Raw genomic sequence first — 14482 nt, 5'->3', positions numbered from 1 at the left:
TAGTATTAGTATGGGGTTAGTGTTATTATGGGTTTAGTATCAGTATGGGTTTAGTATTAGTATCAGTATGGGTTTAGTATTAGTATCAGTATGGATTTAGTATTAGTATCAGTATGGGTTTAGTATTAGTATCAGTATGGGTTTAGTATTAGTATGGATTTGGTATTAGTATGGGGTTAGTGTTATTATGGGTTTAGTATCAGTATGGGTTTAGTATTAGTATCAGTATGGGTTTAGTATTAGTATCAGTATGGGTTTAGTATTAGTATAGTATTAGTGTGGCTTTAGTATTAGTATGGGTTTGGTATTAGTATTAGTTTTAGTATGGGTTCAGAATTAGAATGGTATCAGTATGGCTTTAGTATTATTACTGTTTTAGTATCAGTATGGCGTTAGTATTAGTATAGTATCAGTATGGCGTTGGTATTAGTATGGATTTAGTATCAATATGGATTTAGTATCAATATGGATTTAGTATTAGTATGTGTTTAGCATCAGTATGGATTTAGCATCATTATGGATTTAGCATCGGTATGGGTTTAGTATTAGTATGGATTTATCATCAGTATGAGTTTAGTATTAGTATACATTTTGTATTAGTATGCACACATTAATTATACAGTATGAGTAACAGTTTAATTGTAGCTAGGCTACTAAAGTGTGGGGCACTGGGCCTGTATTTCGGAGTGTGGGCACTGGGCCTGTATTTCGGAGTGTGGGCACTGGGCCTGTATTTCGGAGTGTGGGCACTGGGCCTGTATTTCGGAGTGTGGGCACTGGGCCTGTATTTCGGAGTGTGGGCACTAGGCCTGTATTTCGGAGAGTGGGCACTAGGCCTGTATTTCGGAGTGTGGGCACTGGGCCTGTATTTCGGAGTGTGGGCACTGGGCCTGTATTTCGGAGTGTGGGCACTGGGCCTGTATTTCGGAGTGTGGGCACTGGGCCTGTATTTCGGAGTGTGGGCACTGGGCCTGTATTTCTGAGTGTGGGCACTGGGCATGGGTTTTGGGGCGTGGGCCACTGGGCATGGGTTTTGCGGCGTGGGGCACTGGCCCTGGGCTTTGGGGCGTGGGCCACTGGGCATGGGTTTTGCGGCGTGGGCCACTGGGCCTGGGTTTTGCGGCGTGGGCCACTTGGCCTGGGTTTTGGGGCGTGGGCCACTGGGCATTGGTTTTGGGGCGTGGGCCACTGGGCCTGGGTTTTGGGGCGTGGGCCACTGGGCATGGGTTTTGGGGAGTGGGGCAATGGAGTTTTATGTATAGCTTGCCTACATAAGTAACATTTAATGGAAAACGCAGTGCAGGTTGTTTATGACGTAACTACATACACTGGAAAACAAAGGCCAAACAAAGGTTGTTTATGACGTTCTTACCTTTGGAGAATTGTTGTGTGATGTTAACTGTCACTGTCTCCCATAGATGGAGAGGAACAGTTACATACATGCATTTCCACAAACATTAATGACATCACACTTGCGCAGACCCACATCTTTCCACGGTATCCACACCCAATAGATTTCAGTTGTTCAAACACAATTCCACTTTAACATTATAGGGTATTGTGTGTAGGCCAGTGGGGGGAAAAAATCGGAATTTAATCAATTTTAAATTCAGGCAGTAACACAACAAAATGCAGAACAAGTCCAGGGGTGTGAATACTTTCTGAAGGCTCTGAACTTCCATATTTAAAAAATATATATTTTTACCGTGGGGTCATAGAGCAAAAGAGAGAGTATCTCCTTTCCATAAGATCGTATTAGTTTGTAGCCCAAATGGTTTGGACTCTACAGACAGAAGTTGGCACGTTGGCGCTACTGAGTGCAGATGAGTCCCGTGGGGCTTGTGAGGGTCGTAGAGAAAAACGGAGAACGTTCTGACGCTAAGGACGTTTTCGTGAGAAGATACTATGTATGTAGTATAGCCAAAATGATCCGTTTGAACTAGAGATTAGTTAGTTATTTTGGTTGCTTGCATAACCTTTGTGTGCACAGTGGGGGGCACCAGTCCCATTTTGAACCAAAATAACTAGCAAAGCATGCGTTTGGAGATCCTTTGGAGACCCTTTTTAGGTAACAGGCCCATGACATACTCAGCACAGACTTACCAATGCTAGCTAAGGTGATATGTGATTTAGGAGCTTCTCTCCTCAAGTGTGCAACTTAGAAACAGGAGAGCAGCCCTGGGTCTGATAGTCTCGTCCGTTCAACATAAATAATGCACTTAGAATGTGATTGTAATTATATCAAGAATGTAAGGGGTCAAGTGTGAAAAATGGCATCCAATGCCACAGCCAGAAATACAACACAGTGCAGCCGATTCGCTAACAGACTGGTGTCCGTTGGGCCTTTCTTTTATACCAAGGCACAGTGATGCATAATGTATTCCCTGTTCTCTTCCCTCGTCATGGCACCAGGGACACCTCTGACATTATAGAATAGAGACCTACACTAGGCCTACCTAACGATCATGTCAATTATTGTCATAAAGGCTGTGCTGGCCTGTTTTTACATGTATTATAAAACAGTAGCCTAATAAACTGCATGTTTTTCCGACTCGTAGTGGGAGGACCAAAAGCCATGTATTTACGTCCACAGGAGATCATGGATTAGGGTGTGGTTCAATACAGTTGGACCCTTTCAACACAACCTAACATAAGTTTGATTTGAGTTTTTTCCCTAATAAAGCATTTTTAATATTCACATTTTCCCAGCGGTGGTGTGTTTCCACCAAACAGACTTGTTTCAGATCAAAATCAATGTGTGATGACGTAGTGCAACCCGGACATAGATGGTCCATGAATCGGCATATGCGAATACCAGTAGATTACCTTTAAAACAATGGTCGGACATCTTGGATGCAGTCTCCAGTTTTGATTATACCTCAGTGTTCCGGACCCCACTGGATGTTCTTTACCATAATAACTCTAAGAGCATGTTGTGATAAGTGTTATTTACCATAATAACTGTAAGAGCACGTTGTGATACGTGTTATTTACCATAATAACTGTAAGAGCACGTTGTGATACGTGTTATTTACCATAATAACTGTAAGAGCACGTTGTGATACGTGTTATTTACCATAATAACTCTAAGAGCATGTTGTGATACTGTAGCCTATATGTTCTTTACCATAACCGTAAGAGCTTGTGTTGTGTCATTGTATATCGATAACGTCATCGCCGGTTGGGGCGTGTCTCTTTTAAGTGTACAGTTTCATCTCCAGCTGCAAGGAGATTAAGCTTTGACACGATGAAACAACTTGCTATAAAGGGTCAATTCCGCCACTTTATAACCAGTTATTATCCTGTTAGTATATACGCAGTACTTTAAGATTTGATACACATTTTGATCTTTTATCACATTTATTTGCAACTTATGGTGGAAAATAAGTATTTGGTCAATAACAAAAGTTTATCTCAATACTTTGTTATATACCCTTTGTTGGCAATGACAGAGGTCAAACATTTTCTGTAAGTCTTCACAAGGTTTTCACACACTGTTGCTGGTATTTTGGCCCATTCCTCCATGCAGATCTCCTCTAGAGCAGTGATGTTTTGGGGCTGTTGCTGGGCAACACGGACTTTCAACTCCCTCCAAAGATTTTCTATGGGGTTGAGATCTGGAGACTGGCTAGGCCACTCCAGGACCTTGAAATGCTTCTTACGAAGCCACTCCTTCGTTGCCCGGGCGGTGTGTTTGGGATCATTGTCATGCTGAAAGACCCAGCCACGTTTCATCTTCAATGCCCTTGCTGATGGAAGGAGGTTTACACTCAAAATCTCACGATACATGGCCCCATTCGTTCTTTCCTTTACACGGATCAGTCGTCCTGGTCCCTTTGCAGAAAAACAGCCCCAAAGCATGATGTTTCCACCCCCATGCTTCACAGTAGGTATGGTGTTCTTTGGATGCAACTCAGCATTCTTTGTCCTCCAAACACGACGAGTTGAGTTTTTACCAAAAAGTTATATTTTAGTTTCATCTGACCATATGACATTCTCCCAATCTTCTTCTGGATCATCCAAATGCTCTCTAGCAAACTTCAGATGGCCCTGGACATGTACTGGCTTAAGCAGGGGGACATGTCTGGCACTGCAGGATTTGAGTCCCTGGCAGCGTAGTGTGTTACTGATGGTAGGCTTTGTTACTTTGGTCCCAGCTCTCTGCAGGTCATTCACTAGGTTCCCCCGTGTGGTTCTGGGATTTTTGCTCACCGTTCTTGTGATCATTTTCACCCCACGGGGTGAGATCTTGCGTGGAGCCCCAGATCGAGGGAGATTATCAGTGGTCTTGTATGTCTTCCATTTCCTAATAATTGCTCCCACAGTTGATTTCTTCAAACCAAGCTGCTTACCTATTGCAGATTCAGTCTTCCTAGCCTGGTGCAGGTCTACAATTTTGTTTCTGGTGTCCTTTGACAGCTCTTTGGTCTTGGCCATAGTGGAGTTTGGAGTGTGACTGTATGAGGTTGTGGACAGGTGTCTTTTATATTGATAACAAGTTCAAACAGGTGTCATGAATACAGGTAATGAGTGGAGGACAGAGGAGCCTCTTAAAGAAGAAGTTACAGGTCTGTGAGAGCCAGAAATCTTGCTTGTTTGTAGGTGACCAAATACTTATTTTCCACCATAATTTGCAAATAAATTCATTAAAAATCCTATTTTCTGGATTTTTTTTCTCATTTTGTCTGTCATAGTTGAAGTGTACCTATGATGAAAATTACAAGCCTCTCTCATCTTTTTAAGAGGGAGAACTTGCACAATCGGTGGCTGACTAAATACTTTTTTGCCCCACTGTATAAACATAACCTGGAAGGCCACTCAGCAAGGAAGAAGCCACTACTCCAAAACCTCCATAAAAAAACAGACTACGGTTTGCAACTGCACATGGGAACAAATATCATACTTTTTGGAGAAATGTCCTCTGGTCTGATGAAACAAAAATAGAATTGTTGGCCATAATGACCATCGTTATGTTTGGAGGAAAAAGGGGGAGGCTTGCAAGCCAAAGAACACCATCCCAACCTTGAAGCACGGGGGTGGCAGCATCATGTTGTGGGGGTGCTTTGCTGCAGGAGGAACTGGTGCACTTCACAAAATAGATGGCTCATGAGGATGTAAAATTATTTGGATATGTTGAAGCAACATCTCAAGACGTCAGTCAGGAAGTTAAAGCTTGGTCGCACATGGGTCTTCCAAAAGGACAATGACCCCAAGCATACTTCCAAAGTTGTGGCAAAATGGCTTAAGGACAACAAAGTCAAGGTGTTGGAGTAGCCATCACAAAGCCCTGACCTCAATCCTATAGAAAATATGAGGGCAGAACTGAAAATTGTGTGCGATCAAGGAGGCCTACAAACCTGACTCAATTACACCAGCTCTGTCAGGAGGACAACTTGTTGTGGGAAGCTTGTGGAAGGCTTCCCGAAATGTTTGATCCAAGTTAATACACAGAGTGTGTCTATATATAGAAAAATACAAATTGGGGTAATTTTCTTGCTGGAAAATCCATTTGCGGCCAAGTTTCATCCTCCTGGCAGAGGCAACCAGGGTTTTGGCAAAAATGTCCTGGTACTTGATAAAATTCATGATGCAGTTGACCTTAACAAGGGCCCCAGGGCCCAGGGCCCAGAAGCCCCATAATATCAAAGATCATCCCTACTGTAAAATATGGTGGTGGAAGTATTTTTTGCACATGCATTGTTATTTTGAAGGCCAAACCCAGCATTGGTGTGCGTGGCCAAACGGCTCTATTTCATGTCATCTGACAATTGCACCGCCTGGAGTTTGATAAACTGTATTGGCACTAAGATTAGAACCGGTGCTATGTTTATATGACATGGAAAAAAGAGCTCTTTGGCCACACAAAATGGTGGGTTTTGCCTCCGAAAGAACAATGCATATACAGACAATATTAATATTCCACTTAATTCCTTTGACCTATGAGGCAATTTTATAGGTGGCAGACTCTTGCTTGTAACATTCATTCTGGTTTAGATATATGAAAGGACAACATGTTGAACCGTTAGGTCTGAAGTCTGAAGCTGTCTAGTGGTAGTCTTGTTTTTTCCATATTCATTCTGAAAGCCATGGGTTGAATATATAAATATTTGATTCATAAGGTCAGAAGTAATAAGCCTGAAGCTCAAAGTCTAAATCTTGTTTTTTGTTGACATTGCCTAGTCTTCATTGTACCATATTCATTCTGAAAGTTATATTTTGAATATATGACAATTACCTTAACATATGAACCCATATGATGTTCTGAAGAATCTGGATCTGTACAATGTTGACATAGATAAAGTGGCAGCTGTGGGAGAGATCTTCTAGAGGCAGTGACAGAGAGCTGTGGGAGAGTGCTTTTACATGAAGTGTCCGAGATTTTTGGGAGAGAGCTTCTAGAGGAAGTGTCAGAGATCTTCTAGATGAAGTGACAGATATCCTAGATGAAGTGTCAGAGATTTGTTGGAGATAGCTTCTAGATGAAGTGACAGATATCCTAGATGAAGTGTCAGATCTTCTAGATGAAGTGACAGATATCCTAGATGAAGTGTCAGAGAGCTTCTAGATGAAGTGTCAGAGAGCTTCTAGGTGAAGTGTCAGAGATTTGTTGGAGAGAGCTTCTAGATGAAGTGACAGATATCCTAGATGAAGTGTCAGAGAGCTTCTAGATGAAGTGTCAGAGAGCTTCTAGATGAAGTGTCAGAGATTTGTTGGAGAGAGCTTCTAGATGAAGTGACATATATCCTAGATGAAGTGTCAGAGAGCTTCTAGATGAAGTGACATATATCCTAGATGAAGTGTCAGAGAGCTTCTAGATGAAGTGACAGATATCCTAGATGAAGTGTCAGAGAGCTTCTAGATGAAGTGACAGATATCCTAGATGAAGTGTCAGAGAGCTTCTAGATGAAGTGTCAGAGAGCTTCTAGATGAAGTGACATATATCCTAGATGAAGTGTCAGAGAGCTTCTAGATGAAGTGACATATATCCTAGATGAAGTGTCAGAGATCTTCTAGATGAAGTGACATATATCCTAGATGAAGTGTCAGAGATCTTCTAGATGAAGTGACATATATCCTAGATGAAGTGTCAGAGAGCTTCTAGATGAAGTGACATATATCCTAGATGAAGTGTCAGAGATCTTCTAGATGAAGTGACATATATCCTAGATGAAGTGTCAGAGAGCTTCTAGATGAAGTGACAGATATCTTAGATGAAGTGTCAGAGAGCTTCTAGATGAAGTGACAGATATCCTAGATGAAGTGTCAGAGAGCTTCTAGATGAAGTGTCAGAGATTTGTTGGAGAGAGCTTCTAGATGAAGTGACATATGTCCTAGATGAAGTGTCAGAGAGCTTCTAGATGAAGTGACATATATCCTAGATGAAGTGTCAGAGATCTTCTAGATGAAGTGACATATATCCTAGATGAAGTGTCAGAGAGCTTCTAGATGAAGTGACAGATATCCTAGATGAAGTGTCAGAGATCTTCTAGATGAAGTGTCAGATATTTGTTGGAGAGAGCTTCTAGATGAAGTGACATATATCCTAGATGAAGTGTCAGAGAGCTTCTAGATGAAGTGACATATATCCTAGATGAAGTGTCAGAGATCTTCTAGATGAAGTGACATATATCCTAGATGAAGTGTCAGAGAGCTTCTAGATGAAGTGACATATATCCTAGATGAAGTGTCAGAGATCTTCTAGATGAAGTGACATATATCCTAGATGAAGTGTCAGAGAGCTTCTAGATGAAGTGACAGATATCTTAGATGAAGTGTCAGAGAGCTTCTAGATGAAGTGACAGATATCCTAGATGAAGTGTCAGAGAGCTTCTAGATGAAGTGTCAGAGATTTGTTGGAGAGAGCTTCTAGATGAAGTGACATATGTCCTAGATGAAGTGTCAGAGAGCTTCTAGATGAAGTGACATATATCCTAGATGAAGTGTCAGAGATCTTCTAGATGAAGTGACATATATCCTAGATGAAGTGTCAGAGAGCTTCTAGATGAAGTGACAGATATCCTAGATGAAGTGTCAGAGATCTTCTAGATGAAGTGTCAGATATTTGTTGGAGAGAGCTTCTAGATGAAGTGACATATATCCTAGATGAAGTGTCAGAGAGCTTCTAGATGAAGTGACATATATCCTAGATGAAGTGTCAGAGAGCTTCTAGATGAAGTGACATATATCCTAGATGAAGTGTCAGAGAGCTTCTAGATGAAGTGACATATATCCTAGATGAAGTGTCAGAGAGCTTCTAGATGAAGTGTCAGAGATTTGTTGGAGAGAACTTCTAGATGAAGTGACATATATCCTAGATGAAGTGTCAGAGAGCTTCTAGATGAAGTGACAGATATGCTAGATGAAGTGTCAGAGAGCTTCTAGATGAAGTGTCAGATCTTCTAGATGAAGTGACAGATATCCTAGATGAAGTGTCAGAGAGCTTCTAGATGAAGTGACATATATCCTAGATGAAGTGTCAGATCTTCTAGATGAAGTGACAGATATCCTAGATGAAGTGTCAGAGAGCTTCTAGATGAAGTGTCAGAGATTTGTTGGAGAGAGCTTCTAGATGAAGTGACATATATCCTAGATGAAGTGTCAGAGAGCTTTTAGATGAAGTGACATATATCCTAGATGAAGTGTCAGAGAGCTTCTAGATGAAGTGACATATATCCTAGATGAAGTGTCAGAGAGCTTCTAGATGAAGTGACATATATCCTAGATGAAGTGTCAGAGAGCTTCTAGATGAAGTGACAGATATCCTAGATGAAGTGTCAGAGAGCTTCTAGATGAAGTGACATATATCCTAGATGAAGTGTCAGAGAGCTTCTAGATGAAGTGTCAGAGAGCTTCTAGATGAAGTGTCAGAGAGCTTCTAGATGAAGTGACATATATCCTAGATGAAGTGTCAGAGATCTTCTAGATGAGGTGTCAGAGAGCTTCTAGATGAAGTGTCAGAGAGCTTCTAGATGAAGTGTCAGAGAGCTTCTAGATGAAGTGTCAGAGAGCTTCTAGATGAAGTGTCAGAGAGCTTCTAGATGAAGTGTCAGAGAGCTTCTAGATGAAGTGTCAGAGAGCTTCTAGATGAAGTGACATATATCCTAGATGAAGTGTCAGAGATCTTCTAGATGAGGTGTCAGAGAGCTTCTAGATGAAGTGTCAGAGAGCTTCTAGATGAAGTGACAGATATCCTAGATGAAGTGTCAGAGAGCTTCTAGATGAAGTGTCAGAGAGCTTCTAGATGAAGTGACATATATCCTAGATGAAGTGTCAGAGAGCTTCTAGATGAAGTGTCAGAGAGCTTCTAGATGAAGTGTCAGAGAGCTTCTAGATGAAGTGTCAGAGATTTGTTGGAGAGAGCTTCTAGATGAAGTGACATATATCCTAGATGAAGTGTCAGAGAGCTTCTAGATGAAGTGACATATATCCTAGATGAAGTGTCAGAGAGCTTCTAGATGAAGTGACAGATATCCTAGATGAAGTGTCAGAGAGCTTCTAGATGAAGTGACATATATCCTAGATGAAGTGTCAGAGAGCTTCTAGATGAAGTGACAGATATCCTAGATGAAGTGTCAGAGAGCTTCTAGATGAAGTGTCAGAGAGCTTCTAGATGAAGTGACATATATCCTAGATGAAGTGTCAGAGAGCTTCTAGATGAAGTGTCAGAGAGCTTCTAGATGAAGTGTCAGAGAGCTTCTAGATGAAGTGTCAGAGAGCTTCTAGATGAAGTGTCAGAGAGCTTCTAGATGAAGTGTCAGATTTGTTGGAGAGAGCTTCTAGATGAAGTGTCAGAGATTTGTTGGAGAGAGCTTCTAGATGAAGTGTTAGATTTGTTGGAGAGATATTCCAGATGAAGTGTCAGAGAGCTTCTAGATGAAGTGTCAGAGATCTGGTTTCTGTCAATTTGGTTGTATGTTTGTTATTTGTAAGCCTTTTCAAATATTGAATGATAATTTATTAATCTCTTGTGTTGTGTCATCTCTCATGGACAACAATAGATTGATGTCCATGAGAGATGACACAACATAATAATCAATAACGTTCTCAATCAATCCAGGATTAATAATTGAGGATCTCTACACCTCCATAACATGTCTGTAGTGTGTTATCAGTTAAATGTGGCCACATAATTTAATCTGCATCTTCCCTTGCCTGCCTCTCCTGTATACTGCATGAGATGGTGGATTGGTTGAGACCAGACCGACCAACGGTTAAGAACAAAACCTCTGTACTCTTAATCAGCTTAATGCTGGCTTATTCAAAGGCCCTCTTTCAGACAGGGCAGCTGCTGCCGCCAGGCCGGGCCCAGTTTGAGTAGAGGGTGTGACTGCTGGCAGGCCTCGCCGATGCAGAGAGACTGGTTGGTGATTAACAAATGTCAGTAGACTTTGGAATTTGGGGAGCAGAGTCAGGTGGCAGGGTCATGCTGGCCTGTTTTCCCTATCTTCCTCCCTTCTTTCCTCACTCCTCTCTTCCTCCCATCTTCCTCTCCCATCTTCCTCTCCTCTCGTCCTCCCCTCTCTTCCTCACTCCTCTCCACTAGAGGTCGACCGATTATGATTTTCCGATACCGATTATTGGAGGACCAATAAAGCCGATACCGAATAATCTGACAATTTTTTAAAATTTGATTTGTAATAATGACAATTACAACAATACTGAATGAACACTTATTTTAACTTAATATAATACATCAATAAAATCAATTTAGCCTCAAGTAAATTATGAAACATGTTCAATTTGGTTTAAATAATGCAAAAACAAAGTGTTGGAGAAGAAAGTAAAAGTGCAATATGTGCTATGTAAGAAAGCTAACATTTCAGTTCCTTGCTCAGAACATATGAAAGCTGGTGGTTCCTTTTAACATGATTCTTCAATATTCCCAGGTAAGAAGTTTTAGGTTGAAGTTATTATCGGAATTATAGGACTATTTCCCTCTATACCATTTGTATTTCATTAACCTTTGACTATTAGATGTTCTTATAGGCACTTTAGTTTTGCCAGTGTAAAAGTATTGCTTCCGTCCCTCTCCTCGCTCCTCCCTGGGGTCGAACCAGCAACACAACGACAACAGCCACCATCGAAGCAGCATTACCCATGCAGAGCAAGGGGAACAACTACTAGAAGGCTCAGAGCGAGTGACGTTTGAAACGCTATTAGCGTGCTCTAACTAGCTAGCCATTTCACTTCGGTTACACCAGCCTCATCTCGGGAGTTGATAGGCTTGAAGTCATAAACAGCGCAATGCTTGACGCACAACGTAGAGCTGCTGGCAAAACGCACGAAAGTGCTGTTTGATTTAATGTTTACGAGCCTGCTTCTGCCTACCACTGCTCAGTCAGATACTTAGATACTTGTATGCTTGTATGCTCAGTCAGATTATATGCAACGCAGAACACGCTAGATAATATCTAGTAATATCATCAACCATGTGTAGTTAACTAGTGATTGTGATTGATTGTTTTTTATAAGATAAGTTTAATGGTAGCTAGCAACTTACTTTGGCTTACTGCATTCGCGTAACAGGCAGTGTCCTTGTGGAGTGCAACGAGAGAGAGGCAGGTCGTTATGGCGTTGGACTAGTTAACTGTAAAGTTGCAAGGTTGGATCCCACTAGCTGACAAGAGGAAAATCTGTCGTTCTGCCCCTGAATGAGGCAGTTAACCCACCGTTCCTAGGTCGTCAATGAAAATAAGAATGTGTTCTTAACTGACTTGCCTAGTTAAATAAAGGTGTAAAAAATAAAAAATAATAATAATCTGCAAATCGGCGCCCACAAATACTGATTTCCGATTGTTATGAAAACTTGAAATCGGCCCTAATGATTCGGCCATTCCGATTAATCGGTCGACCTCTACTCTCCAACCCTCTTCTCTGGCTCTTCAAGCCAAAGACTGCAGATGTTTCTCCGAGCTCTGAAAAAAAGAAGTTCAGACATGTTAAGACCTCCTTGTGGGGCTTAGTTGGCAATTTCAAAATATTTTTTCTCTTCCCAATTTGTTTTAAAGAAGCTGGTGTGGTGTCATTCCAAAGTCCTGACCCTCTTAATTATTTGGTTATTTTTAAAGTCATTTTTTTTGTCTCCAATAAATGTATTGTCATCAATGAATGAAAGAGCTAAGTCAGGAAGGCTGGCAAGTGCGAGGTGGTTTTGCTGAGCTACATTGCAGGCAAGGCAGGCAGGCTGAAGGACTTGAGACACAGTACATCTGGCAGATAGATTTCTGTCAGCAGCTCTCAAGTGACTGTCTGGGCTGTCTCAGGACCCGTCACAAATGGCACCCTATTCTCTATATAGTCCACTACATTTGACCAGAGCCCTATCGTTTGACCAGAGACCCATTTTGACCAGGGCCCCATAGGGATCTGGTCAAACGTAGTGAATAGGGAGCCATTTGGGATGCAGCCTCTGTGAGGAGGATCTGATCTGTGGAGCCATGTTGTGCAGTGAGAGCACTGGCTGAACACCTAAGCACACATAGCTGGCTGGCTCCTAAAATGGCTGCCCTTGAAGCTCAAAGGATCTGCTGCACAGCTCAGTGCCTGACTGTCAGAGCGCCGACAGAGCAGATAAAAGCATTACAAATACCGTCCATTAACTTGGTGTGGCTGGCATGGAGTCACTAAACTGACACCAAGGGAGATAGTAGCAGGAACGTTCTTGATATCCATGTCAAGGATCCTGGCATTAGAATGCATCTTTGTTTTGTATTCCATGTTCTGAGTTCCGACGAGAGAGCTGCCACAGATCAGGGTGGCAACCTGACCCTGGACAACAATGAGGGAGCAGGAACTGGCTTCTCGGTACCCACTGGCAGGCTGCAGGGGCTGTTCCAGTGGAGATTGGTTGGTTACTGGACGGACGTTAACTGCCATGGTTTCATACCAGAGGTCAGCTGAACCTGCAGCCAAAAATAAGCTACATAGGGGCAATACCAAAACAAATGGACAGATGACTGAAAATAATGTCCCCTTCTACCACAGTTAGCCATAGGAGAGGAGAAGTCACTGTGTCATTGGAGCTCTGCACCAGGATACACTGTTCAACCTGTTATTTTGTTGCTACTATGGTGTATGTTTACAGGACCAGGTAAAGGAAGAGTTTGTGCTCAAACTCAAATTGACATTTACTTGCCACCATTTTGCCACAGGTGCAGGAGCTTCGGATAAACAGGATATATATTGGCCTTGTGGTGGTATTGCAAAGATCCTCCTAGGACAGGAATGCTGGTGGATGGCTCTGTAAGATAGGGCCAGGGAGTCGAATAACAGAGGCTTTCTAAAGTCAACAGCTTTTTAGTGCTCTTCTTCCTACCTTCTACTTTTCTGAACAGTATATATTTGAATAGGAACTAGTGCTGGTTGTATAGACTGTTGCCATAAGGGCTGGTCAAATTCTATAGACACCTTACCAATAAATAACCCCCAGAATGCTATGTTATGATTGTTCTGCCAAGAACAAAGGATTATACAATACGATGCATATTTCACTGGGCTACACTGTGATAGTAGAGGGAAGCAATAATCCTCTTTGAATACATGCAAATATTAATGTCCTTGGTCTAGACGAATGCACAGCACAGATGACCTGTGGCAAATGTATTAAATATGGCCTGTTCTGCTTTCTGCAGAATTAGGCCTGGTGTTTTAGTTCAGCCTTCATTTAGAAAGTGTTAATAATATATAAAAAAAAAAAGAGAGTGCCCATCACGCTGTGACGAGTTTGAATGTTCATGAGTTACATTTCAAGGTAATGCCGTGTGTCTCTCTGTGTGTCATCACACAAAGAAGTTTGGACAAGAGGCGAAAGCCCTTTTGATGAAATAGCTGTCATAACTGCCACATAAACAGCCATTTTATGCCCCACTCATGTTTCACTCTCTGTGTTCTTTGCTTTTTAACTGACACGGACTGTAGACAGAGATGGCTAATTAGGATTGTCTTTTGTGACGCTCTAAAAACTGCCCTGTGCCATTTTACCTATGTATGTATGCGTTTACCATCCATAGTTTTGGAAACATGTTTTAGAATGGGAAGCAGGTTACATTTGGAATTGTGTGTTTTTTGCCACACTGTGTAGTACTTTATTCCTCTTGGGACTAGTCTGTCCACAAGTTGGGGATTTATGTTTGTATCATAACAATACACACCAGTGTGTGTTTATGTGGCATTGGTCTACATTGAAAACTGTCTATTTGAAACAGAGAAATGTCAATGAATGGCATATCGGTGTATTTATGTGCAGCAAGTCAGTTTGACCAACAAGCAATGCCATTGGTTAGTTAGAATGTCGAGGTCAGAGGTGACAGGTTATTATCAGTTGGTCCTCGCTATCCGTGAACCTTGGGACTTCTCTACCCCGTTTAAAATGTTTACGGTAAGGATTATGGTTAATGTTAGGGTAGGGGTTAAGGATTAGGGTAGGGACGTCCCAAGGATACCAGATAGCACTGACCATTATCAGTTACATCAGTTGTGTGTT

At 41.7% G+C, this 14482-nt stretch overlaps 1 protein-coding gene across 8 annotated transcripts in view; it reads left to right on the top strand.

Moving 5' to 3' along the window:
- The window catches only part of LOC110536958 (zinc finger protein 462), a 71136-nt gene that overhangs the window by 18910 nt on the left and 37744 nt on the right, over positions 1-14482 (top strand). The window lies entirely within an intron of this gene.

The sequence above is a fragment of the Oncorhynchus mykiss genome, chromosome 12, assembly GCF_057628025.1.
Source record: "Oncorhynchus mykiss isolate SJ-2025 chromosome 12, ASM5762802v1, whole genome shotgun sequence".
Lineage (NCBI taxonomy): Eukaryota > Metazoa > Chordata > Actinopteri > Salmoniformes > Salmonidae > Oncorhynchus > Oncorhynchus mykiss.
Note: the sequence above shows the minus strand (reverse complement) of the source record. Positions and strands in the feature narration are given on the sequence as shown.